Here is a 26,886-nt window from a genome sequence, read left to right as displayed (position 1 = left end):
ATAAAAGATTGTTCTTTTCCTTTCTGTCTTAGGACGTATTTTTGCTCTTCTACCCATATAGGTCCTTGGTTTGGTATAGAGTACTATTTTTTTTTTTTTTCAGTTTCACTCTTGTTGCCCAGGCTGGAGGGCAATGGCATGATCTCGGCTCACCACAACCTCTGCCTCCTGGGTTCAAGTGATCCTCCTTCCTCAGCCTCCCGAGTAGCTGGAATTACAGGCATGTGCCACCACACCTGGCTAATTTTTGTATTTTTAGTAGAGATGGGATTTTTGGTCAGGCTGATCTCAAACTCCCAACCCCAGGTGATTCGCCCACCTCAGCCTCCCACAGTGCTGGGATTACAGGCGTGAGCCACCGTGCCCAGGCTAGAGTATTATTATATCCAAATCTCATGATGCTTTGATCCTACTTAAACCCCTACCATGCTTCCCTGTTGCTACGATAATATTCAAGTTTCTCACACTGATTTTCAAAACCCAACAACGAACTTGTATGGTCTTTTAGACATCATCTTTTACTATCTTCTTCTATGTACCCTGTGCTTCATCTAAATTTATTATTCATGGGACAACACGCTATAGGATCCTACCTCCACACTTCTACATATGTTGTTTGGCTCTGCTCACAATGTCCTTTACCAGCCTCTCCTTTGTTAAAGTTCTGCCCATTATTTAAGTCCCTGTCAAATTAACAAATTCCTAGACACTACCTCAATTCATAAATTACTCTCTCTCTCTTCCTACTGGTTTATAAAGCTTCTGATGTAGCATAATCTTCTCAGGGAAGCTTTCCTTGCCACATTCCCTCCTACGCCTCCCACTTCCAATTTTTTTGGAGGCACACATCTGGCTGTCATCCTGGCTCATTCCTTCTGCTCTAGCATTTACCACTGTAAGGAGAATTATATGTCTGCCTGTCTGTATTCCTGCTAAATTGTGATTTTCTTGAAGACAGGGTCAGTGTAATATATATCCTCAGGGCTTAGTGTGGTTCCTAGAAGATAATTGACATTCAGTGTATTAATGAAAGAACAAAGTGTCCACCTCCTCTATTAGATCATAAGGATCTGGAAATTTGTTACTCGTTCTTAGTCATCTCTGTCTGTTTTCCATCCTCTATAATAGCTGGAACATAGGGAAAAAACATATTTTGGTGAGTAAGATTATGGTCTGCCTCTAGCATTAGTTGTTTTGAGTTCAAATACCAGCTCCACTATTTACTATTTATGTGATTTGCACAGGTTATTATCTCTGTGCTTAAATGTCCCTGTCTCTAAGATAGTGATAATAGGGATTGGTATAAGGATTAAATGCAATAATTCTTGTTTAGCTCTTAGTCTAGTATCTGCCCATGGTATATCAACAAATTTCTCTTGGCTGCCATAGAAAAACATATTGATAAACTGTGGTAATCATATACATGTAGTATATTAGGGCGTGGGCACAGAGGAAAAAGTGAGTGTCTCCTTGAAGGATATACAGAGGTATATTATGAGAAAGAGATAATTTCAGGCCACAGAGCAAGCAACATTACAGTCATTGATCATACTTTCTGAATTGGCATGTAAGGAAGGAACAAGACACCCAAGGAAGGGTGATGGTCAGTGGAATGACTATCAGATTGTAGTTCCTCCACTTCTAATAGTTGGAAACATATGTGAGTTATTCTCCTACATCACTCGTTTCCACGGTTTATTTCTAGATATATCCTTGCAGGAAAAAAAAAAAAAGTCTTTTTAAAATGTTAATCTGTTTCTACTCTAAACCCATTTGGAACTGAAGTGTTTTGGTTGGATCTGAAAATCACTTGAAATATGGGCTGTGATCAAGCCTTGTACTGGAGTACACTGATGAATATAGGTGGTGTGTAACCCACAGACATGGAAACAGAATATTCAGACCTCATATCTGTCCACCCACTATAGGCAGCAGAATAGTGATTTTGAATGATGCCTTTGTTTCCTCTCCCCAAATAACACTTGAAGGGGTCCTTGTGCCTGGAACATTACAAAGTGAAAAGCAATCAGTTAGGGAATTAACTGTAGAATATGTATGGTAGATTCTTACAGTTATAGCCTCCAACGAAACACACCTCCCTGAGTTCATACCCTTTTGCAATGTGACATTAACACTTTTCTTATAAGATGTGGAATCTATTTCCCAGGCTTTCAGTCTGGACTGGCCTTAAGACTTGTTTTGACCACTAGAATGTGTCAGAAGAAACACTTTGTGATTTCTGAAGCTGTACGGACATTAAGAGCCTTTGCCATATCTGCTTTAGTGCTATTAGAATGCTTCTGTTATTATGTGAAGAAGCTGTCAAACTACCCAGCTGAGTCTAGACCAAATTCCTAATGGACATAATTTTGTGCAAACAAATGGCTGTTACTGTAACTTACTAAGCTTTTGGGTGATTTGTCATATAGAAATAGATAACTACCATAACAAAGAATCAACTATTTAAGGTTTAATATTGTTATGTATATCCAAGGATAAGTTTTAAATGTGCTCAAAATAGTCACAATTCATATATGTATCTACACATATTTAAAATATATATTATATATATTTTATATATTTGACATTCAGTGTTAATGGATATATATACATTAATATATAACTGTTTATGTTTATATATAAATACAAATATTTAAATGTAAACATATTTGTATTGCAATGTATATATTTATATATAAATATATTATAGCAATTTATAAATATTTATGTATGAATATAAATATATACATTTATATAAGATAAATTTATATATTATATAAACATATATATTATATTTATATATAAATATTTTTACATAAATATATATTATATAAATATACAATAACTCACTCATGGAACCAAGAGTGAGACAAAATATAAATATTTAATATATTATATTAATATAAATATAAATTTATAACGTATTTATATAAATCTAAATTTATAACATATTTATATAAATATAATTTATAACGTATTTATATAAATATAAATTTATATATACTTTTTATTTAAATAGCTTTTGGGGTACACATGGTTTTTGGTTACCTGGATAAATTGTACAGTGGTGAAGCCTGACATTTTAATGCATCCATGACGTGAGTAGTGTACATTGTACCCAATTTGTAGTTTTTCATCCCTCACTCCCCTCCTGCTCTTCTCCCTTCTGAGTCTCCAAAGTCCATTATACCACTCAGTATGCCTTTGCATACCCGTTGCTTAGCTCCCACTTATAACTGAGAAAAATATTCATAATTTTGAGGCAGCATGGTTTAGTGGAAAGGCATGGGGTTTGTCTTTATGCAAACTTGGATTCTGGTCATCTGAATATCTCACCTAACCTCTTTGAACCTCAGTTTTCTCATCTGCAAAACCAGAGAAAAAAATCTAACTTTATAGGCTTAGCATATGGAGGGAGTGACCTAAAAGTAGTAAGGTAGATGGTGCTCAGCACATAGAATCACTCAATACACATGGATTTAAACTTCATCCCCTAAGCAGGATGGGAAATAACTGCTTAATGGGCTGCCTTCTGAAGTGATGAAAATGTTTCAGAACTTGATAGAGGTGGTGGTTGCAAAACATTGTTGTGACTGTGTTAAATGTCACTGAGTTGTTTACTTTAAAATTGCAGTTAATTTTGTTATATGAGTTTCACCTCAATAAAACAAAATATGTGACCACATGACATGGATGATCTGGGATGGAACTGATGAAGCTGCAAAAAGTGAAACAGAAAAAATGCAAATCCTTATAGGAATAGAAATGGACTGATGTAATCTGTTCAGCAAGGAATAATCCAGTTGTTATACAGATCAGGGGGGATCATGGGGCAAGATATAACCAGCTATTTAGCTGGCCAGGCAATCTGTAAGTTAGAGCAGAGGATAAGTACTGTGCTACAGCTGAGCTGAGTTTCCTTCCTTCCTACAACTGTGACACTTCCACTGCTTTAGTATTATACTTTCTCTTACATGGCTTTGCTGGTCTAAAATGCTACTTGGCTTGCCTGAGGTAAAAACTTATGCTGATACTGCTTTTCAATTTGGGTTGGAGGCAATCTCAGGGCACCAAGAGTGAGACAAAAAGGGAATTAATATGGTGAAGAGGTATAGGAAGCACATATAGGCACGTTACCGGCTGACCACAGCTTTGTTTCTCAGTCTTTCTCATTTCCCATTAGTGAAAAATATGCCCTATAAAGCATCAACTCCTTCCATACATTAGGTTGTGCCACCTGGTCCCCAGTGGCTGCTGACAGCAGCAGAGACATCAGCAGAGTGAATCATAGGATACAGAATGAGTCACTAAGGAGATAGATGGTATGCAACCAGTGCACTCCATCCTGGCCCACCTGTGGCCTGAAGCCTCATGGGTCCAGTTAGGTGAGCCAATATAAGTGTGTTGGCATCAAGCAGGTACCATAGTTATTGTACCTCAGCAACAACAGGGAAGTCCTTGGTGCAGGTGGCAAGAGTTGCATGATGCAAGACATGAAGCCAAGCTCTGCTGGGTCATTCCTAAAACAAAAATCTAGGGCTGCACCAACAATAGGCCTAGCTAGCTGAACAGGCAGAGTGCCAAGGCCAACCATGAATCCCACCAATAAATATAAAAAAAAAAAAAAAAAAAAAAAAAAAAAAAAAAAAAAAAAATGATCCCCACCATAAAGGTAGTGAAGGGGCTCAAAAGCCTCACTCCAATGAAGATAAAACCCTTTTCTTCTGTCATATTTTTTTTTTTTTTTTTTTTTTTTTTTTTTTTTTTTTTTTTTTTTTTTTTTCTTACAAAAAAAAAAAAAAAAAAAAAAAAAAAAAAAAAAAAAAAAAAAAAAAAATAAAAATAAACCCTTTTATCTGACAACCTCAAAAAAAAAAAAAAAAAAAAAAAAACAAGACTGGTGGTTGGTGCCAATTTACTGTGTTGCCAGGTTGATCTTTTCCCATAGGGGTTATTCCAGTAGCATCCAAGGGAAAAAACCATGCTTGAGCAATCTCGGGAGGTGAATAATGAATATAAAAAAAAAAAAAAAAAAAAAAAAAAAAAAAAAAAAAAAAAAAAAAAAAAAAAAAAAAAAAAAAAAAAAAAAAAAAAAAAAAAAAAAAAAAAAAAAAAAAAAAAAAAAAAAAAAAAAAAAAAAAAAAAAAAAAAAAAAAAAAAAAAAAAAAAAAAAAAAAAAAAAAAAAAAAAAAAAAAAAAAAAAAAAAAAAAAAAAAAAAAAAAAAAAAAAAAAAAAAAAAAAAAAAAAAAAAAAAAAAAAAAAAAAAAAAAAAAAAAAAAAAAAAAAAAAAAAAAAAAAAAAAAAAAAAAAAAAAAAAAAAAAAAAAAAAAAAAAAAAAAAAAAAAAAAAAAAAAAAAAAAAAAAAAAAAAAAAAAAAAAAAAAAAAAATAACTTGGTTGAGTATTCTCATCTGGACTATTTCTCTAATTGCTATCCTCCAGATCATAGCAATTTGGCATTATCCACCATATCTATGTGGTCCCTGAAGGCACCACAGTTTATTAAATTACCCAGGCAGGGATGTAAAATATATTATTTAGCTGTTAAATGTTAAATTGCTCTGACACTTTTAAGGTCCACAAGATGCAGTCATTAGAATGCCTTGTTAGCTAGCGTTGTTTTCCTTCTTGAAAGGGTCCAGAATCTAAAGCTGGGCCCCTCTTCCTTATTTTTCATTACTAGAAGCATCCATGTCCTATTCATGGTTGGTCACATAATCATAAATTCATGGGTGGATAGAGCCCAGGAGTTTTTTATTATTATTAATAGTATTGAGTTGAGAAGACCTATGCTTAGTGTACCAATTTGGGGGTGATTCAACCATGCATCCCTTTCTTCCTTCCTTCCTCCATCTGCTTCCCTCCTTTCTTCCCTCCCTCCATAACTTTCTTATTTTTCTCTTTCTACCTTTTTCTTATTTAATTCCTTCCTTCCATCCTCCCTCCTTTCCTCCATCTCATCTCTGTCTCTTTCCTTCCCTCATTCCCTCCCTCCTTCTTTTCCCTTTCTTGTCTGTTCTTCTTCTGTACTATTTTTCTCATTTCTTATCACATTATCAAGATTATACTATTTATTAAATTCCCTTCCAATTTTGGAGTTCATAATTTAATGCCAGTTGCCTAGTCGAGGTAGGAATATCCCCGACAACAGCTTCCCAAAGTTGACATTCAGTCTCCACTCATATTCTTTTAGCCACAAGCCACATATCACCTTCCAAGGAAGCCCAGTCTTTCTCTTAAGAAATATATCTCTGGTGATAATGTAAAAAGTTTTTCTTGAAGTAAACTCAAATTTGTCTCCCTGTGCTTCCATGTTGAGTGAACGTTTCTCTCCTCATTATGTTTTTTATGACTTTCTACAAACCTTTTTTCTAAATCTAGAAGATTTCTTTACTATTCTATCCATATCAATTTCTTCCTTCATGCCTTTGCTCTTGTTATTATCCCTCTAGAAATTCTTCCCCTTGTCTATATCCTTTAAGTATCATATATCTTCCTCACTTATCTAGACCTCACCAAACTCTGAACACTCCTAGTCAGTACCAACCAGATGGACATGTCATTGTCTGGAATGTTTCAGGCATACACATTATACATTGCTCCATTTAGGAGCTGTTTTTGAGTATGTTCCTACTGATTATTTATGGAAAGGCAGGAGCCTTTCCATAAAAGGAGTAGAGAGACTATGGAGCTGGCTCTAAACCCCACCCAATAGGGAGCTAAGCAAGCTCCTTGCGCTGAAAAGTTCTCCAGTTGCTCAAAATTTATAGAAACGCTTGGTCACAACCAGTTGAATGGTCAGCTCTGCAGAGGGAAGATAAAACCTGTGGAGTATCCCACAGGTGAGTGGGCATAGTGACTGGGAATCAAAGATAGATAATATTCCATAACTGAAGAAAACAAACATAATTTAAGTTATCAATAGGCAACAGATGACAAAATGAATCCCAGGAAGGTTAAGTTATTGGGGAACCTGCCCCGAAAATCACATAGGTTCTTTTCTATTTTCCTAAGCATCAGCTGGCTTGAGAAATAAAGGGACAGAGTACAAAAGAGAGAAATTTTAAAGCTGGGCGTCTGGGGGAGACATCACACGTTGGTAGGATGCCCCACAAGCCACAAAAACCAGCAAGTTTTTATTAGGGAGTTTCAAAAGGGGAGGGAGTGTGCGAATAGGTGTGGCTGACAGACATCAAGTACTTAACAGGGTAATAGAATATCACAAGGCAAGTGGAAGCAGGGCGAGATCACAGGACCACAGGACACAGGTGAAATTAAAATTGCTAATGAAGGGCACCATTGTTGTTGATAACATCTTATCAGGAGACAGGTTTTGAGATCAACCGGTCTGATCAAAATTTATTAGGTGGGAATTTCTTCTTCCTAATAAGCCTGGGAGCGCTGTGGGAGACTGGAGTTTATTTCACCTCTGCAATCTCGACCATAAGAGACAGGTATGCCCTGGGGGGGCCAGTTCAGAGACCTACCCCTAGGTGTGCATTCTCTTTCTCAGGGACATTCCATGCTGAGAAAAGGAATTCAGCAATATTTCTCCCATTTGCTTTTGAAAGAAGAGAAATATGGCTCTGTTCTGCCTGGCTCACCAGCGGTCAGAGTTTAAGGTTATCTCTCTTATTCCCTGAACAATTGCTGTTATCCTGTTCTTTTTTCAGGGTGCCCACATTTCATATTGCTCAAACACACATGCTGTACAATTTGTGTAGTTAGCGCAATTATTACAGGGTCCTGAGACAATGTACATCCTTCTCAACTGGCAGGATTAAGAGATTAAAGCAAAGACAGGCACAGGAAACCACAAGAGTATTGATTGGGGAAGTGATAAGTGTCCATGAAATCTTTACAATTTATGTTTGGAGATTGCAGTAAAGACAGGCATAAGAAATTACAAAACTATTAATTTGGGGAACTAATAAATGTCCATAAAATCTTCACAATCCACGTTCTTCTGTCATGGCTTCAGCTGGTCCCTCTGTTTGGGGTCCCTGACTTCCCGCAACATCGACATTCCTGAGGTTATACCTTTCCTAACTTTACTAACATTAACTAGCAGAGTTAGACATGAATACAGAGCAAAGCCATCTTAAGAAGATAAGATTACAAAGCAGGTCACAAGAACTAGAGCTCTGAACCTTTGGGATCTCTTTTTTATATGCCTTTGTCACTTATCATAGCCTATCTAAGATTTCAGTTGCTTGTGTGCTTCTTTGTATCCTTTTTGGGCTAAAAAGCTCTCTAAAATCAGAGATGGACCTCATTCGTTTTATATAGCAGCAGCACTGAAATCTTGCTCTCGAGTTACTGGGGGATAGAGGTTTTAATGTATTCCCTTTGTGAATACTTGGTAGGTATGCTGCTATGAATATGTGGTGCTCCAAAGCTAAGGCAATTGACCTGGTAGTTCTCCTGTAAGTATGTCTCTGGCCCCCATTACCCTAACCTAAATTTCCTTCCTCTAGCCTCCCATTTGGTCTCTACATGCATCTCTGCATTCTCACTCCTACACGACCCCTACATCCAGGTATAATTTATATATTGCTGGAACTATTTTCCTGAGTAACTTTTATTTTCCTAAAATATATTCCTTGACACCTACGCACATATACTATGCACACAACCTATAAAATTCACAATAAATTCTTCACTCTTTCAAGGTCCTTCAGAATGGTTCTAATCTCCCTTCCTATCCTGATTTTCTAACGGCTTCGTGAATGGGATTTTATACTGGCCTCCAAACATGCATAAACCATACCCCTGTTCCAACTTTCGCAGCCCTGTGCTTTTGCTCCGGTTAATCCATAGACCCAGAATACCCCATGATCCATTTTTTATTGTGATCCTTTCTATCTTTTGAGGCTCTTATGAACTTCTATCCTCTCCATCATGCCTTTCTTGCTTTCCAAACCTGGTAAACTATCTCTTCTTTAGCCTCCTTTTAAGCTGTATTCATCTTTCAGGAAATATCCTAAAATTTTGAATTAAGTCATAGTTATGATGTGCGATTGATTTTCGTTTGTTCATTAATTCATTCATACATCAACAGACATTTATTGAGTGTAATTACCTGTTTTGTTGCTGCAGCCTTTAAAATTTGAACAAAACTGGGGAGGCTTTTGCATTGAGAGGCTCATAGTTCAGCAAAAGAGACAAGATGTTTGTAAACATACACTAACAATATAATGTGGTCAACCATAAAAATAGGCATGTACAAAATCCTATGGAAGCAAATAGGAAGGAACCAAGTACTTTGATTACTAGGAAGGTCAGAGAATCTATCAAATGTTAGGTGACATTTGAACTGTGACCAAGGGATGAGTAAGAGTCTGCCAGAATCAGGGAAGAATGGTGGATCAGCAATCTGGATTTTTACAACATTATAAGCTTGATGAGAAGGAGGAAAGTGTCTTATTCATCTCTTCTCTTTCACTCTGCCCTGCACGTAGTTAACACTTAAATAAATATTTGTTGAATGAGTAAGGGAATGAATGTGTGAAAGAGTACTTGTTCTAAAAGCTAGCTTGTTGATGAGGCAAACACTAAAATAGTTCCAAGTGTTATCCTAAATGAATGTCTTCTTTGTGAAAGCCTATTTACCAATTGCTGAAGAGCTCTATTAAAAATGCAGACATGATAAAATATAGCTATATATAAATATTTGTCTTTGTTCAGGTCACCTCCTGAGGAAATACCCAGATATGGAATTGTTGGATAGAAGGAGGAGTTTCAGAATTGATACATATTACTGAATTGTTTTTCAAAAATAGGTATCAAGCAAAAACAACAAAGAAACTCATAGTTATTGATTTTCTATTATGTGTTAATTGCTGTGCCATCATTTTAAAATATATATCAGCTTACCAAAATCTCACAATTATATTGAGGACTAATTATTATTTCCACATTACAGAGGAGAAAACCAAAACTCAGAAAGGTTAAGGGACCTGTCTTAGGTCTCTGAGGTAGTAAATGACAGAGCTATAATTAAAATTCATGTCAAAGATTTCAAAGTCCAAAACCTGTCTACTACTACACAAAGTAGAAAGGATAAGCTTATTATATTGGTTTGACTGGAATGGCAGATTTGTTTGGGCATTCATGAAAGATCAACTTGAAGGCAGTTGCATGAAAATATGAATACTGAGTTGTGGATTTAGTTTTCTTCTCATAGGCAAGAACAAGTAAATACCAACCCTAATTCTTAGCAAATACAACACATTTATTCATTTGTTCATTTATTCATTTATCAGACATTTACTGAGTATGACTATGTCATGTGATTCATATATGATCTGGAATTTATACATGCAAATATATGATGTTCCTTTTAAAGTAACTCCAGAAATATGGGCACATGTTTGGGGATGAGATGTCAATTTCTGGACAGAGTAAATGTCAATTTTAGGGATATAATAGAAAAATGAGACAGCATCATCATCATCACCACCATCATCATCATAATTGCTATTATTATTATAGTATGTTATGATGTTTATTAACTTAGTGCCCAGTGTTTATTGATTGCAAACTAATTACTGACCATAATGCTAAGTGCTTAATGTATATTATCACAATCTTCACAACCCTCTGAGAAAGGTACCCCTATCTCTGTTGCCCAGATGAGGAAAAGTAGGATTAAATAAGTTCTCAAGATCAAACAGCTAGTAAGAGATTGCACTTGTTGGGTAGCTAAGTAATTTTACCTTCATTTTGCAGACAGGAAAATGAGGCTCAGAAAGTCAAGAACTGAAATTTTCTCAAGACCACACAATTAAAAAGTGGTTCTCAAATGGCTCCTTCCCAAGAGGCATGATCCTGAGAGGGACTGCTAAGCTCTGGGCAGGGAGTAATATCTTAGAAGCTATGGTTGGAACATTGCAGTATGTGTGTTCCCCGTGGGCAGACTTCGGTGTGAAGAACCAAAAGGGAAAATTGAGAGACAGAATCTTGGGTGAGTTATAGAATCAAAAAGCCAGCAGACCAGCCAAAGGAATAGCCAATCACAAAGGCCAGGAGGGGCTAGGTATAAAGTGAGTGTCCAGATGTGAAACTAGAATAAAAATATTATTAGCCCTGAGGGCCTAATTGTCCAAACTAAGGAAGTCTCAAGAACCTTTGAAAATCATAAATAGGTATTTAAATAGCAACTGGAAGATTGCTGGCAAGATGGCCAAATAGGAAAAGCTCTGGTCTGCAGCTCCCAGTGAGATTGATGCAGAAGGTGGGTGATTTCTGCGTTTCCAACTGAGGTAACCAGTTTATCTCATTGGGACTGGTTGGACAGTGGGTGCAGCCCATGGAGGGCGACCCAAAGCAGGGTGGGGCATCATCTCACCCAGAAAGTGCCAGGGGTCAGGGAACTCCCTCTCCTAACCAAGGGAAGCTGTGAGGGACTGTGCTGTGAGGAACCATGTACTCCACTCCAGATACTGTGCCTTTCCTACGGCCTTCACAACTGGCAGACCAGGAGATTCCCTCCAGTGCCTACAGAGTAGGTGCCCTGGTTTCAAGCACAAAACTGGGTGGCCATTTAGGCAAACATCGAACTAGCTACAGGAGTTTTTTTTCATACCCTAATGGCACCTGAAATGCCAGCGAGACAGAACTGTTCACTCCCCTGGAAAGGGGGCTGAAGCCAGGGAGCCAAGTGGTCTAGCTTGGCGGCTCCCACCCCGAGGGAGCCCAGAAAGCTAAAGCCACTGGCTTGAAATTCTCACTACCAGCACAGCAGTCTGAGGTTGACTTGGGATGCTCAAGTTTGGTGCGGAGAGGGGCATGGCCATTGCTGAGGCTTGAGTAAGCTGTTTTACCCTCACAGTGTAAACAAAGCCACCTGGAAGTTCGAACTGGTTGGAGCCTACCACAGGTCAGCAAGGCCGCTGTGGCCAGACTGCCTCTCTGGATTCCTCCTCTCTGGGTAGGACATCTCTGAAAAAAAAGGCAGAAGCCCCAGCCAGGGGCTTATAGATAAAACCCCTATCTCCCTGGGAAAGAGCGCCTGGGGGAAGGGGTGGCTATGGGCACAGCTTCAGCAGATTTGAACATCCCTGCCTGATGGCTGTAAAGAGAGCAGTGGATCTCCCAGCACAGTGTTCGAACTCTACTAAGGGTCAGACTGCCTCCTCAAGTGGGTCCCTGACCCCCATGTCTCCTGACTGGGAGACACCTCCTAGTAGGGACTGACAGACACCTCATACAGGAGAGCTCCAGCTGGCATCTGGTGGATGCCCCTTGAGGAAGGATCAGGCAGCAATATTTGCTGTTCTGCAGCCTCTGCTGATTATATCCAGGCAAACAGGGTCTGGAGTGGACCTCCAGCAAACTCCAGCAGACCTGCAGCAGAGGGGCCTGACTGTTAGAAGGAAAACTAACAAACAGAAAGGAGTAGCATCAACATCAACAAAAAGGACGTCCAATCAGAGACCCCATCCAAATGTCACCAACATCAAAGACCCAGGTAGATAAATCCACGAAGATGGGGAGAAAACAGTGCAAACAAGGCTGAAAATTCCAAAAAACAGAACACCTCTTCTCCTCCAAAGTATCATAACTCCTCACCAGCAAGGGAACAAAACTGGATAGAGAATGTGTTTGACAAATTGACAGAAGTACACTTTGAGGGTGTGTAATAACAAACTCCTCCAAGCTAAAGGAGCACATTCTAACCCAATGCAAGGAAGCTAAGGAGCTTGAAAAAAGGTTAGACAAATTGCAAACTAGAATAACCAGTTTAGAGAAGAATATAAATTACCTCCTGGAGCTGAAAAACACAGCATGAGAACTTCCTGAAGCATATACAAGTATCAATAGCTGAATCAATCAAGCGGAAGAAAGGATATGAGAGATTGAAGATCAACTTAATGAAATAAAGCATGAAGAAAAGATTAGAGAATAAAGAATGAAAAGGAATGAACAAAACCATCAAGAAATATGGGATATGTGAAAAGACCAAATCTATGTTTGATTGGTGTACCTGAAAGTGACAGGGGGAGAATGGAATCAAGTTGGAAAATACACTTCAGGATATTATCCAGGAGAACTTCCCCAACCTAGCAAGACAGGCCAACATTCAAATTCACAAAATACAGAGAACACCACAAAGATATTCCTCGAGAACAGCAACCCCAAGACACAGTCGTCAGATTCACCAACGTTGAAATGAAGGAAAAAATGTTAAGGGCAGCCAGAGAGAAAGGTCAGGTTACCCACAAAGGCAAGCCCAACAAACTAACAGCAGATCTCTCTGCAGAAATCCTACAAGCCAGAAGAGAGTGGGGGCCAATATTCAGCATTCTTAAAGAAAAGAATTTTCAACCCAGAATTTCATGTCCAGCCAAACTAAGCTTTATAAATGAAGGAGAAATAAAGTCCTTTTAGACAAGCAAATGCTGAGAGATTTTGTCACCAGCAGGACGGCCTTACAAGAGCTCCTGAAGGAAGCACTAAATATGGAAAGGAACCAAACTGTAAAGACCATCGATGCTATGAAGGAACTGAATCAACTAATGGGCAAAATAACCAGCTAGCATCATAATGACAGGATCAAATTCACACATAACAATATTAACTTAAATGGAAATGGGCTAAATGCCCCAATTAAAAGACACAGACTGGCAAATTGGATAAAGAGACAAGACCAATCAGTGTGCTGTATTCAGGAGACCCATCTCACATGCAAAGACATACATAGGCTCAAAATAAAGGGATGGAGGGAGATTTACGAAGCAAATGGAAAGCAAAAAAAAGCAGGTGTTGCAATCCTAGTCTGATAAAACAGACTTTAAACCAACAAAGATCAAAAGAGACAAAGAAGGGCATTACATAATGGTAAAGGGGTCTGCAACAAGAAGAGCTAATTATCCTAAATATATATGCACCCAAAACAGGAGCACCCAGATTCATAAAGCAAGTTCTTAGAGACCTACAAAGAGACTTAGACTCCCACAGAATAATAGTGGGGGACTTTAACATCCCACTGTCAATACTAGACAGATCAACAAGACAGAAAATTAACAAGGATATTCAGGACTTGAACTCAGCTCTTGACCAGGCAAAAATAATAGACATCCACAGAGCTCTCCACCCCAAATCGGCAGAATATACATTCTTCTCAGCACCACATGGCATTTATTCTAAAATTAACCACATAATTGGAAGTAAAACACTCCTCAGCAAATGCAAAAGAACAGAAATCATAAGAAATAGTCTCTCAGAACACAGTGCAATCAAATTAGAACTCAGGATTAGGAAACTCACTCAATGATAGTTTCTTTTGCTGTGCAGAAGCTCTTTAGTTTAATTAGATCCAATTTGTCAATTTTGGCTTTTGTTGCCATTGCTTTTGGTGTTTTTGTCATGAAGTCTTTGCCCATGTCTATGTCCTGAATGGTATTGCCTAGGTTTTCTTCTAGGGTTTTTATGGTTTTAGGTCTTACATTTAAGTCTTTAATCCATCTTGAGTTAATTTTTGTATAAGGTGTAAGGAAGGGGTTCAGTTTCAGCTTTCTGCTTATGGCTAGCTAGTTTTCCCAACAACATTTATTAAATAGGGAATCCTTTCCCTAAGAGCATCTGCACAGCAAAAGAAACTCATTAGAGTGAACAGACAACCTACACAATGGGAGAAAATTTTTGCAATCTATCCATCTGACAAAGGGCTAATATCCAGAATCTACAAAGAACTTAAACAAATTTACAAGAAAAAATGAACAATCCCATCAAAAAGCAGGCAAAGGATATGAACAGACACTTCTCAAAAGAACATATACGTGCAGCCAAGAAATATATGAAAAAAAGCTCATCATCACTGGTCATTAGAGAAATGCAAATCAAAACCACAATGAGGTACTATCTCATGCTAGTTAGAATGGCAATCATTAAAAAGTCAGGAAACAACAGATGTTGGAGAGGATTTGGAGAAATAGGAATGCTTTTACACTGTTGGTGGGAATTTAAATTAGTTCAACCATTGTGTAAGACAATGTGGCAATTTCTCAAGGATCTAGGCCCAGAAATACCATTTGACCCAGCAATCCCATTACTGGGTATATACCCAATGGATTATAAATCATTCTACTATAAAGACACATGCACTCATATGTTTATTATGGCACTGTTCAAAATAGCAAAATAGCAAAGCCTTGGAACCAACCCAAATGCCCATCAATGATAGACTGGATAAAGAAAATGTGGCCCATAGCCACCATGGAATACTATGCAGCCATAAAAAAGGATGAGTTCATGTCCTTTGCAGGGACATGGATGAAGCTGGAAACCATCATTCTCAGCAAGCTAAAACAAGAAGAGAAAACCAAACACCTCATGTTCTCACTCATAAGTGGGAGTTGAACAATGAGAACATGGACACAGGGAGGGGAACATCACACACTGGGGCCTTCTGGGGGGTGGGGGGCTAGGGGAGGGATAGCATTAGGAGAAATACCTAATGTAGATGATGGGTTGATGGGTGCAGCAAACCACCATGGCACGTGTATACCTATGCAACAAACCTGCATGTTCTGCACATATACCCTAGAACTTAAAGTATAATAAAAAAAAATGAAAAAAGTATCTGCCAAACTTTTTCTCATTAAAAGAATGAAAATCATAAATATAGTTAACCCCCACTTGAACTTAATTCATTCAGCAACCAATTAACCTAAATTAAATCAAATTATTTTAGTTGTTTCTTTGTTCCAAAGTATGTTTGACTGAATGTTAAGTAATACCTTTCAGTTGGCTCTAAAGATTGTATTGTTTGCTATTTATGGTATTAATAGCTACCCTTCAAGATGGCTCCCGGTGATCTTCACCCTAAACTCTTGTGTAGTCTCCACGCACACTGTACCATAGTTAGTATGTGTGATAAATAAAATCTGGCATTAGTGATGACAAGGTTATATTAATCGATAAGGTTATATTACTTTGAGATAAGTTTATAAAAGATATGGTGGGTTCTATCTTGGTTGCACTCACTCTCTTTTTTCCTCTCTGGGTAAAGCCAGCTTCCATGTTATAAGAGGTTCTATGGAAAGGAATGAGGAACTGAAGCCTTCTGAGCCATGCCAATGAGCTTGGAAGCAGTTCCTCTAGCTCCAGTAAAGTTTTCAGATGTCTATAGCGCTACAGCTTGATGAAAACCTCATGAGAGGTATTGAGCTAGAAAAATCTAGCTAATTTACTCCCAGATTCCTCATTCTCAGACACTATGAGAGATAATAAATGTTTGCTGTCTTAAGCCACTAGAGTTTTTGGAGTAAGTTGTATACAACAATATATAGCCAATGCACTATTTTATTACTCAAGACCAAGGAAAATGGACATTTACATTCAATAGCTCTTTCTCAGAGCTTTGACTCATCTCTTGTGTTAGCATCTGGGATTTTGAATTTCCCATCTATTGTCTACTCTAGGGATGATTAACATCAGGATGAATGAAAATGTAAGATAGGGAGCTGTTACCCTGATGTGTTGGGTTAAAGGAAATGTGTGGTCTAGAGGTGCATGACCAGGTTGAAGTCAAAAGATTGATATTAGATTATTGAAGCTGCCGTGGTAGCAAACAAGAGTCAGAGATTCAGCATAGGGCCTGACACTTAGTTGGTATTCAATAAATATCTGATGATCTAGATTCTTCACTCTTGAGCTAATTCTAGCTGTCTTCCTCTTCCTGGAACTCTGTCATCATAGATAATAGAGGCAATACCCTGTCTAGATACAATTTAAGAAACATTAGGTACAACCACATGTAGTACAGAGGTCCCTGGTAGACTACCATTTACTGGGCAGGCCAACTTTGATAGATCAGCCAGTAAGATCATGTTTGCTATAAAGATCCAAGACCACATTCAGGAATAGGTGTTGTTAACACTGTTAGCTTATCATCTGTGAGTTTCCTGTCATGACCACCTTATTGTCATTAGATATCTGTTTAGTGTCCCATGTGGAACTGAGAAGATGCCCCCTGACATCTTACTTTATTAACCTGCTGATGGAAGCCCACTTCTCTATTTTTTAGATTTTGCCATCTAGGACTATAGTGTGTATAGGATAAATAAACCCTAGAACCAGGCTATATGACTTGAAATTCTGGCCCATCACTTAATATCAAAGAAACTTGGAAGAGGCACTTGAACTATCTAATCCTTATTTTCCTGAACTGTGGAATGAGATAAAAATAGCCCCTATCTCAAAGGATTATTGTGAGATTAAATGAATTAATGCATGTAAACATCTTAAAAGACTGCCTGGCACATAGTAAATGCTCAATATATCTTACCTATTACTATCATTATTAGTACTATGAGGAACCCTCGTTTAGAGGAAAGAGCTTGGGTTTTAGGGTTGGATGCACATTTTGGCTCTGTGACCTTGAACAAGTTACTGATGTCTTTGAACCTCAATTCCTTCATCTGTAAAAAGGTAAGATATTACCTATATTGGAGGTTATTTTAAGGGTTAAATAAGATCATGCATACACATATTTGCCTCATAGTTTTCTTCTCTTTCATTAGCAAGGTTATAAGTGCTAACTCAAAAACCTGATATTTTTGAAAAGTAGCATCTGTCATCCTAAGAAAAATATCTGTGAAGAAGAGTGCACTGTTTTAAAGAAAGGCAAATGGTTCTGTGTTTAGCATCAGATGGGCAAAAGCATTTAAGTTCATGGTTGGATGCTTTTGAGTTTTCATAAAAATAAAATCTAACAGATATAATTAAGTATGCAGCATTTAGAATGAGAGTAGGCACTCTTCATTGTGTGGGCAATAAAACCTGGAAGAAAAAAACAATCAATATGTTGGAGCAATTAAGTTTTCAGCTACAAATAACTAATTTCAATCCTTGTGGTTTTTCTAGGGTTCAAATATATTGCTTATTCTTAAAATATTAATATAGCCCTGAATTATTTATGGAGCCAAGAAACACTGTACTCTTTTAACATGGAAGAGAATGGAAGGTTATTTCATGTCAGCACCATGGGAGACAATAATAAATTTGAAATGTAAATAATACCTCTGAGAATAAAGCCTGGTTGAAGGCCACAGTATGTGTTTTCTAGACTTTTTCTTTTGTGATACAGAAGTTGGAAAGCCAATAGACAATGCTATTCTAGACTTAGGATTCTCTTAGGGTTACCAGTATCTTGTGCAGTGTTGAGGTCAGTCTAGAAGTTTTGATCACTTATAATAATAATATTTAATTTCATGTAATTTAAAGAACCTACTATAATAATAGCAATAGCTATTATTTATTGATTTTATTATGTCCTGAGTACTGTGCTGAATGCTTATATACATAACCTTTACATCTTTAGTCTTAATGACTCTGTAAAGCAGGTACTGTTACTTTCCCTGTTTTCCAGGAGAAGACACTGAGACCAAGAAAGGTTAAATGTTTTGAATCACTGGCCTCTGACTCCAGAGCTCTTTTCCTGATGTAACAACTTGCTGCCTTCACCCATAGACAATGTTAATTCCTCTTGCCTCTGGCATTCTACAGCAGAAAGCCTGTGCTTCTGCTGCACTCTGCTTGGCTTTGTAGACATTTTTTCTTGTTCGTATTCTCCACTATTGTAGTGGGAAGAGCATAGTCTTTGAAGTTCAACAGACCTGGGCTTGATTTTTATGTCTTCTCTCGCTAGCAGTTTTATCTTGAATTACCCAGTACTCAAAATAAATCTCTGAGGTAGGAATGTTATTGTCTCATTTTATCATTTATGAATCTGGGGTTTAGAGGGGTTAAGTAACTTGACCAAGGTCCTACTCCAAGTATGTGAAGGAACTGAGCTTGTATCCGGCTCTATCAGAAGCTTCCAAATTTATCTACATAATTATAAATATTCAAAATTGCAATTTGTTAACTTGGAGATTATCTAGTGGCCTCCTCATTTTGCAGATGGGAAAACAAGGCCCAGAAAGAGTTTAGGTATTTTTACCTTCGTTTTACATTAGAGAAGATGAGAAAAGAAGGGCTAAAACTCCTGAATTCTGTACTTTTCTAGAACTGCCTAGTGGTTTGAAATATTCCTGTTGAGAAGAGTTTTGCCACCTCTCTTGATGGAAGGGCTACTTACTCTCTTAGATGGTGGTATAAAGGAAGCTATTGTGGAGTGATGCGCGTAGAGAAATTCTCTTTTCCTTTTTTTAACATTGGAATGACTTTTATTTGCTTTGACCTTGGATTTCTTTTCATCATTAAGAGGGATATATTGTGTGTTTAAATATTGCATTATTAATAATATTTGCCTGAGTGCAGTGTCATGATCAATTTTTCATGTGTATCATTCTTTATGCAGCACTAGTTGAATTTCAAGCAGAACCTTACCTTCACCTCTCCTCCTCTCAGTGACAGTCTTCAGCAAGAAGAATGGCAGGCCTGAAACTCCTTATCCACATGGGAGATCAAAAATGCCTCCCTAGGTCAGTCCAAAATTCTTTTTGAGATTAGGGCATCATGAGGCATCTGTGAGGAAGTGGTGGGTATCTTTCTAAACCTAAACCTTGGAGCGGAGAATCCAGGTGGTATCAAAGCCCCAAACGTCCCTTAATCTCCTATGACTCTATTGTCTCATCCAAGTCTCCTCCCTCCCTTCCTTCCCACCTCTCCCCTTCCACGTTTCCTTCTTAAAACATTCCTAACTGTCAGTGGACCTCTCCTTTCTGATTGTGAGGCAGACACTCAGAGCAGTGTGACTGGCAGTATGATCTAGGAAGATAAAAGCTCCCTTTACCTTAAACTAATATATTAGTTTAAAAGTAAGGACCATATTTATTTCTGCCCAGAATTATATTTATTTTTTAAACCCTGTGTGGTTGAAATTTTATTAATACACTTGTTTTCCCCGTTAGCTTCTTGGCATATGGCCAGATTGGCATATTGTTCATCTCCCAGAACTCCAGAGAATATTTGAAATAGGGGACAGGTATACTTGCCCCCAAGTTCACTAATAAATCTAGTTAATGAAAATTGCATTAATTTGGTGATTTGTGCGTGAACCTTTTCACCCCATACTGCTAAACACCCCATCTAAGGCTCCAGCCCCAGAAATGTGTGGGAAGAAGCCCTAGGTGGGGTTTTCATCTTGACCTCCGCAGCCTTTGAGATGCTTTTGATGCAACCCACAGGGTCGTCTTTCCTCATATCCACCTGTTTGTCTATCCCAGGGCTTGGAAGATGACTAACTTGGTGGGCTAGACTGAATGCTTTTTTAGAATAGGGATCATTTCTTATTCATCTCTGAAACCACAAGTTCCACAGGTGACTGACAGAGTGAACACTCAGGATGTTTGAGGAAGGAAGGAAAGGGAGAAAAGAAGGGAAGAGAAGGGAAAATAAATACAGGAAGGAAGTGCTTCCATTCTGTCACCTAATCCACCAGGGAAAGGAGGGTTTGTGTGGCTCAGTGCTCATAGCATAGTGGTTAGAGGAAGGGTATGAAGTAACCCAGACAGACATGGTGCTGTCTACAGCATACTTAATCCCTTTGAATTTTAATTTACTTTTCATTAAGTGGGAATGATAGTTTCTACTTTTTAAATTTATTGTAAAACTTAAGCTAGTATATGTAAGATACTTGACATACTATATGCTGTATAGTAAGTGGTCAATAAATGTTACATTTTATTACTTTTTTTTTTAAGTCTTATTGTCTCTCTCTCCAGTATTTTTCCTATTTCTTGCCTTCACTGTGAGCCAGAAAATTCCTTCCTCTGGAAGCCTTTATCTCTGAAACCCAGCATTTCCAAAAGTGTTCTGGGAAATAGATGTTAATAAGTATTACATAAAGGAAGGATTCATATTTAAATACATTTGAGAAGTACTGGATTAAAAATAAATTAACCATATTCATTACAGCAGGACTTTTTACAACACTGAAATATGCTAATACACGTAATTCTTCAGAGGGGACCAGTGCATACAGCATTTCCTGAAGTTATTTGATTATAGACCCTCTCTCCCTCTTTTTTTCCCAGAATATCTTATGGAATTAGTGTTCTTAGGAACTTATTTGCTCGACACTGCCCCAAAGAATTACCAGGTTTTTTTTTTTTTTGTAACTGTCAACAATTCCACAAATTCTCTTTTATTTACTGAAGCACGTGATAACAGTTTTTTCTTCACATCAGATGGGTAATGGGCCAACATTATAATAAGGCTTGAAAGAGGCACAGCTCACACATTATTGCATTATTGTGAAAAGTTAATCATCATGCTTAACAAATTTTTTAAACTATCACTGGAAAACTTAAACAAATAACGGTGACAAAAAGCTTCCCTGAATCTCCTAGGTTTTGTTTATGTGTATGTGTGTGTGTGTGTGTGTGTGTGTGTATATGTGTGTATATATATATATTTATATATATTTATATACATATAAATATATATTTATATATATTTATATATATAAATATATATTTATATGTATTTATATACATATAAATATATATTTATATATATAAATATATATACACACACATATATATTATATATAAATATATATAAATATAAATATATGTATATAAATATTTATATATAAATATATATTTATAAATATATAAATATTTATATAAATATTTATATATATATATATTTTTTTTTTTTTGAGGTGGAGCCTTGCTCTGTCACCCAGGCTGGAGTGCAGTGGCGCAATCTCGGCTCACTGCAAGCTTCGCCTCCCAGGTTCACGCCATTCTCCTGCCTCAGCCTTCCCAGCAGCTGGGACTACAGGCGCATGCTGCCACGCCCGGCTAATATTTTTGTATTTTTAGTAGAGACGAAGTTTCTCCGTGTTAGCCAGGATGGTCTCAATCTCCTGACCTCATGATCCACCCTCCTCAGCCTCCCAAAGTGCTGGGATTACAGGCGTGAGCCACCACGCCCGGCCTATGTGTATATATTTTTAAAGGGAGTTTTAAATTGTATTTTAATTTTCATTAATCTATTCATTTCAGAAATATTTCTCAGTATTCGTTATTTGCCAAGCACAGTAATGGACATCGCTGGAGTGTAGAACTGATAGGAAAGAGGCAAACAAACTTTCAGTTACGTGTAGAGTGATAAGAATCTTTAGGATAACGTGGAAGCTCATTGGAAGAACGCTTAATGCAGCTTTGAGGGATCTGAGAAGGGTGCCCGGAGGAAGTGATGTTGCTGATGGAATCTCAAAGATAAATAGGATTTAGCCAAATGAAAGTAAGTAGTTGGGGAGAATGAGTATATAGGCAAAAGGAAACATGTGCAGAGTAGTGAGAGAGGCATGTTGAAAGAAATTCAGTGAACTGAAAAAAAAAAGTGAAAATAGTACATTTTATTGTAGCAAATTTAGAAAGTAGTGAAAAGTACACATGAAACAGCAAAATCCCCTCAGATTTCTCCGCTTTTCCAACATGCTCTTAAATTTTTTGGTTTTATATTTCTGGAAATATATTATCATTGTCTATTAATAATTTTGACACCGTGCTACATTTTCAGCAGTTTGATACTTGTGTTTTTGATTTTTATACACAAACACTTCTTGATAAAATATAGTCATTAAAGCCACATTCTGGGATGTAGAAGTTTCAATATGTAAAGCACTTTTCTATCAATTTGTTCTGTTCAATAAAGAAAAAAATTATTGGTTTCCTTGGAAGAGGAGTTTTACCTGTGAAACCTACTTTAATAGAAAAAAAAAAAGACAACTCAATATCGTATCCTATCTCCTTTGTCTTTTTTCTATGCATTTTCCATTTACGTAGTAGAATTTTAAAATATATATAAAATTCTGCTGCTCACTTGTAATATTATATTGTGAGAATGTGTACAAATTGTGAAAGATTGCTTTAAAACTTTATTTTTAATGGCTGATTATGATATATCTGTAGGTGCATAGGTGCGACTTGTAGTGACCCTTCAGTTATAAGAGAGGAACAATGTTCCAAGCAGTCATCAGATATTTTCCTTTATCCTGTCTCTAGTGACAAGATTCCATAGTTAAATCACTGGCTAGACATGTTTTACATTGATCTCACCAAGGCCACCCCTAAGGCATGCAGGGCTCCAGGCAAAGATATTTTGTGATGCCTATGTCTATATAAACAGTTTGATTAAAAATTATATTACAAAATTTATAGACCTCATGCGAGGTCCATGAATTTAGATGAAGATTTAGAATAATGTGTAGAGAAGATACTTAGGTGTTTGTTTATTGTTCAATGAGTGCATGTAAAGTATCCGGAGCCATCTTTTCATATTCTTGATTGTCAAAGGCATAGTTTCTGGAGATAATTTGATATCTCCCACATGCAGAAAAAGCTATCACTACTGTTATTACTCACAATGCATGGCTTTTGGGGACATATTTGTAATGAAACAATGTAGATCTTCTTGCCTCAGCAGTTTCCTAATACTATTTACTTAACACTGGTTACATCATTACTTGTGATGCTTCAGCATTCATGGTACTCCTACAAATACTGGTTTCTAATGATGTACACAAATGCAGGGTTCATCTTAAGTATAAAGAAAAATGTGAATAAATAATTTATTTGCTGGTTATGTTAAATATACCATTAGGAATTGTATAGCATAAACGTAGATTAACACATTTTCCAACAATGTTTTTTCTTGAATTCTAGCTTTAGGTCGTAGTCCCTACATTCCTAGAATGTACTCTGTCAAAGTTGACTGCACAATGTTAACTGCCTTTCACATACCACCATCGGCAGGAAGAATAAGCAAGGAGCCCAGATACTGAGAGAAACTGTTCTGTTTGTGCAAGGAAAGTGTGTTCTCAAATGGCACACCTCATTAATGGCCCAAGAGACCACAACATTCACACTTGGATTGGAGACAATGAGCAGGGCTTATTGGAGATACAGAGTAACAATTTTGAAAGACTTCAAAGAAGATAGATATCTCATGATAGGGACAGCTACTTCTGGAGGACATCTTAGCACTGTAAAGAGACTGGAAACTACTTAGCAGAAGGGGATACAGGGTTAAGGATGCCTGCTGCCACCCATGCTATCTTCAGTTGCTGTAAACCTGGAGACAGCACCGTGATTAGAACATAGATGGGCAAGAGCCAATGCCTGGGTCCATACACAGCTCAAGTCCAAAGGTCAGTGGTGGACTATCAGTATCTCAGAGCTCTAGAGTCTTCCTGTGTCCAACATAAATGAGAGTCACCCAAATTCAGTATGTTGGCACCATTCTGGTGGCCCAATCTTGTATGATTCCATGAAGGAAACACACAGAAGTGATCTGCTTACCCAGGCATCTATCTTATCCTGGAACTGGGACATGGGACAAGCCCATAACCATAAGTTCTGGGCCTTCTCAGAGCATCTGATTGTCTCTACATCTGGGGAACTAGAAAGATTGAGAACACCCTGAGAATGAGAAAGGAGGGCTGAGACATGCCCGGCCCAATTGTCACTGCTAGCCCTGGTTGATCTCCAGCACTGGAGGAGGACTGAGAAAATTTCAAGTTAGGCACGTCTAGTGACCAGGACCCAGAGGAACCAGGGCTCAGGACATCCTGCTTGGACTGCACAGCCAGGCCAGGTACTATAGAAGGACATAGACATTTTTCAAAAGACACTCCAAAGTGTGGGAGGGGCCCCACTTGCCACAGTCAGAAGGCATTACTGAGCCTGGCTCAGCAGTTTCAGTTCTGGCTCAGTGATAAGTTTCAAAGAAATAATTCCCACCTCCCCCTCAGAATTATACCCACAATAGGTAGGTAGGGTGTTGAGTGGGAGCTGAATATTTTTACTTCAGAGAAACATGCAATTCTCACTGTTTTGAAAGAAAAGCCATGTCCTTTTAACAGAAAATAGCCAAATCCTGGAGACTACCATGGAAACCACTGGAAACCCAGTGACATGCTCCTCACATTATGAGGGATAGATAGTAATAATAATGATACTAATCAGTATAATAAAGTTTATTGATACCTAATATATTCAAGGAACATGCTAAATACTTTATGTATGTTTCCTTTAATTGTACTATAGTCCTACAAAGTATTATCTCCACTGATGATGAAGAGAAGTGAGGTGATTTACCCACGGCCACTCAGTTGATAAGTTGCAAAGCCAAGCCCATGTGATTTTGTTACCCAAGTTCTTTGCATTGTATCTCACTGCCTTTTGTAAGTTGGTTTGCAGGTGCCCTCTGAGGATGCAGAAAGATCCCTGCTTTGGATACAGACAGGATAGCACACAGAGAGATACTGGAAGCAACTTGCATGACTTGAGACTCCTCTCCCCCAGCCTAAGACCTGGCCGTAGTGCTTTGTCACCCCCCTCTCCTTCCTTGCTTGAAGCACTATCCATCTTTCAAGCCTATAGGCTCTTCCCAAGCATTCTATTAGATGTTTTTTTTCATGATTTCATTTATACATCAACATCTTATTTCTCAGTGGGCTATAATTAGGCTTCTTTCCTTTTTTTAAGTAAACAAGCATGTGTGTGAAGCGTCTTGGTAAATGACCTTCAAACTGTTAGCTGGCCTTGAAAGTATAGTTTTCACTGGAAACCTGGAGGTGGCAACTTTTCTCCTCTTATGAAGTATGTGGAAATTCAGAGACCTGTGTACTAGCTACTGTGTGACCTCGGTCACATTACTGCTTCTGCCTGGATCAGTATAAAATGGAGACGAGAATAGGAAATTTGGAGTAGATAAGATCTAGCTAGTGGCAACTTGCTAGCTTGTTCTCTCTTTCTCTCAACCTGACATGTAGCAGTGGTGTGAAATTGGGCACACACGTCTTAGAATATGCTCCTGTGTAATCATGGGGCAGTGTGGTAGAAGAGAAAGAGCATAGACTTTGGAGTCACAGAGCTCTGGGTTTAAATCTGCCTTTCTATTTCTATTTGTATAATTTCGGGACATTCATTTAAACTGTCTGACAATTCAGGCAATTGTGTCCTATCCCCAGAGTCTCCAGGGCATGGATTTTCAGATGTCATTCTGCAGAATTATTAAGACTAGCAGATATTTCTGTGATGTCTCCTCCCCCACCCCACCACCTTGCAGACATCTGTGGACAGAAAAACCCATCTCCTGCTCCACCTCCTGTGTCGCCTCCCTCACTGAGCCTGCTCCCTTGGCTTTTCTGCTTCTCTATAAGGTCAGAAGCTTTAGCTTTGTGCTGCCTTCAGCATTCTGAGTTTTCTGAAGCTGATGAATTATGATTTCCTCCATGCCCAGTCCTTTTACTTCTAGCTTGGAGGCATTGTGCTCCCTGGCTGCTCACTGCTACCAGGCTGTGCCTTCATAATCAGATGTTTGGGTTGGCTGTAATGATGATGGATGAGGCAGAAGAATGGCAACAGGTACTTTCTGAAGCCCAATCATAGGGCTACACAGGGCGCCTGGTGTGGCCCCTGAGGCCCCATCATGCTCCTTGGAGGGTGTCTGGGGCACTTCTCCGTGTTTCATTCATGGGCTCAGGACAATGGTGCATGTATGACAAGTATAGCTGATGAAATGAGACAGTCACCACCACCATCCCACTTTATAGCTACCAACTCTTCATTCTCCTGCCTAGCCACCTGAGGAAGAAGGGTTTTTCTCTCAGCTAGGTGTTTGCCGTTTCAATCAACATTTTTTCATTCGTTTCCTCACTCATTCATTAGAGTTCTGTGTTTCATCACACCACACAGACATATGGATTCTGTGATCCCACACAATGCTAGATACCTTTTTATTTTGTATGGTTTTAAACTTTTTATTTTTAATTTTTGTGGATATATAGTAGGTATATATATTTATGGGGTATATGAGATATTTTGGTGCAAGCATGCAATGCATAATAACCACATCATGGGAAATTGGGTGTCCATCCCCTCAAGCATTTATCCTTGCTGTTACAAACAATACAGT

At 37.9% G+C, this 26,886-nt stretch overlaps 1 protein-coding gene and 1 pseudogene across 1 annotated transcript in view; one reads left to right on the top strand and one right to left on the bottom strand.

The window, feature by feature from the left end:
• The window catches only part of AGBL4 (ATP/GTP binding protein like 4), a 1,461,703-nt gene that overhangs the window by 799,844 nt on the left and 634,973 nt on the right, over window positions 1-26,886 (top strand). The gene's annotated exons all lie outside the window — the stretch shown is intronic.
• Window positions 21,135-21,248, bottom strand: LOC115837823 (annotated as a pseudogene).

Source organism: Nomascus leucogenys, chromosome 12, assembly GCF_006542625.1.
Source record: "Nomascus leucogenys isolate Asia chromosome 12, Asia_NLE_v1, whole genome shotgun sequence".
NCBI classification, from domain to species: domain Eukaryota; kingdom Metazoa; phylum Chordata; class Mammalia; order Primates; family Hylobatidae; genus Nomascus; species Nomascus leucogenys.
This window is presented reverse-complemented; position numbering and strand designations above follow the sequence as displayed.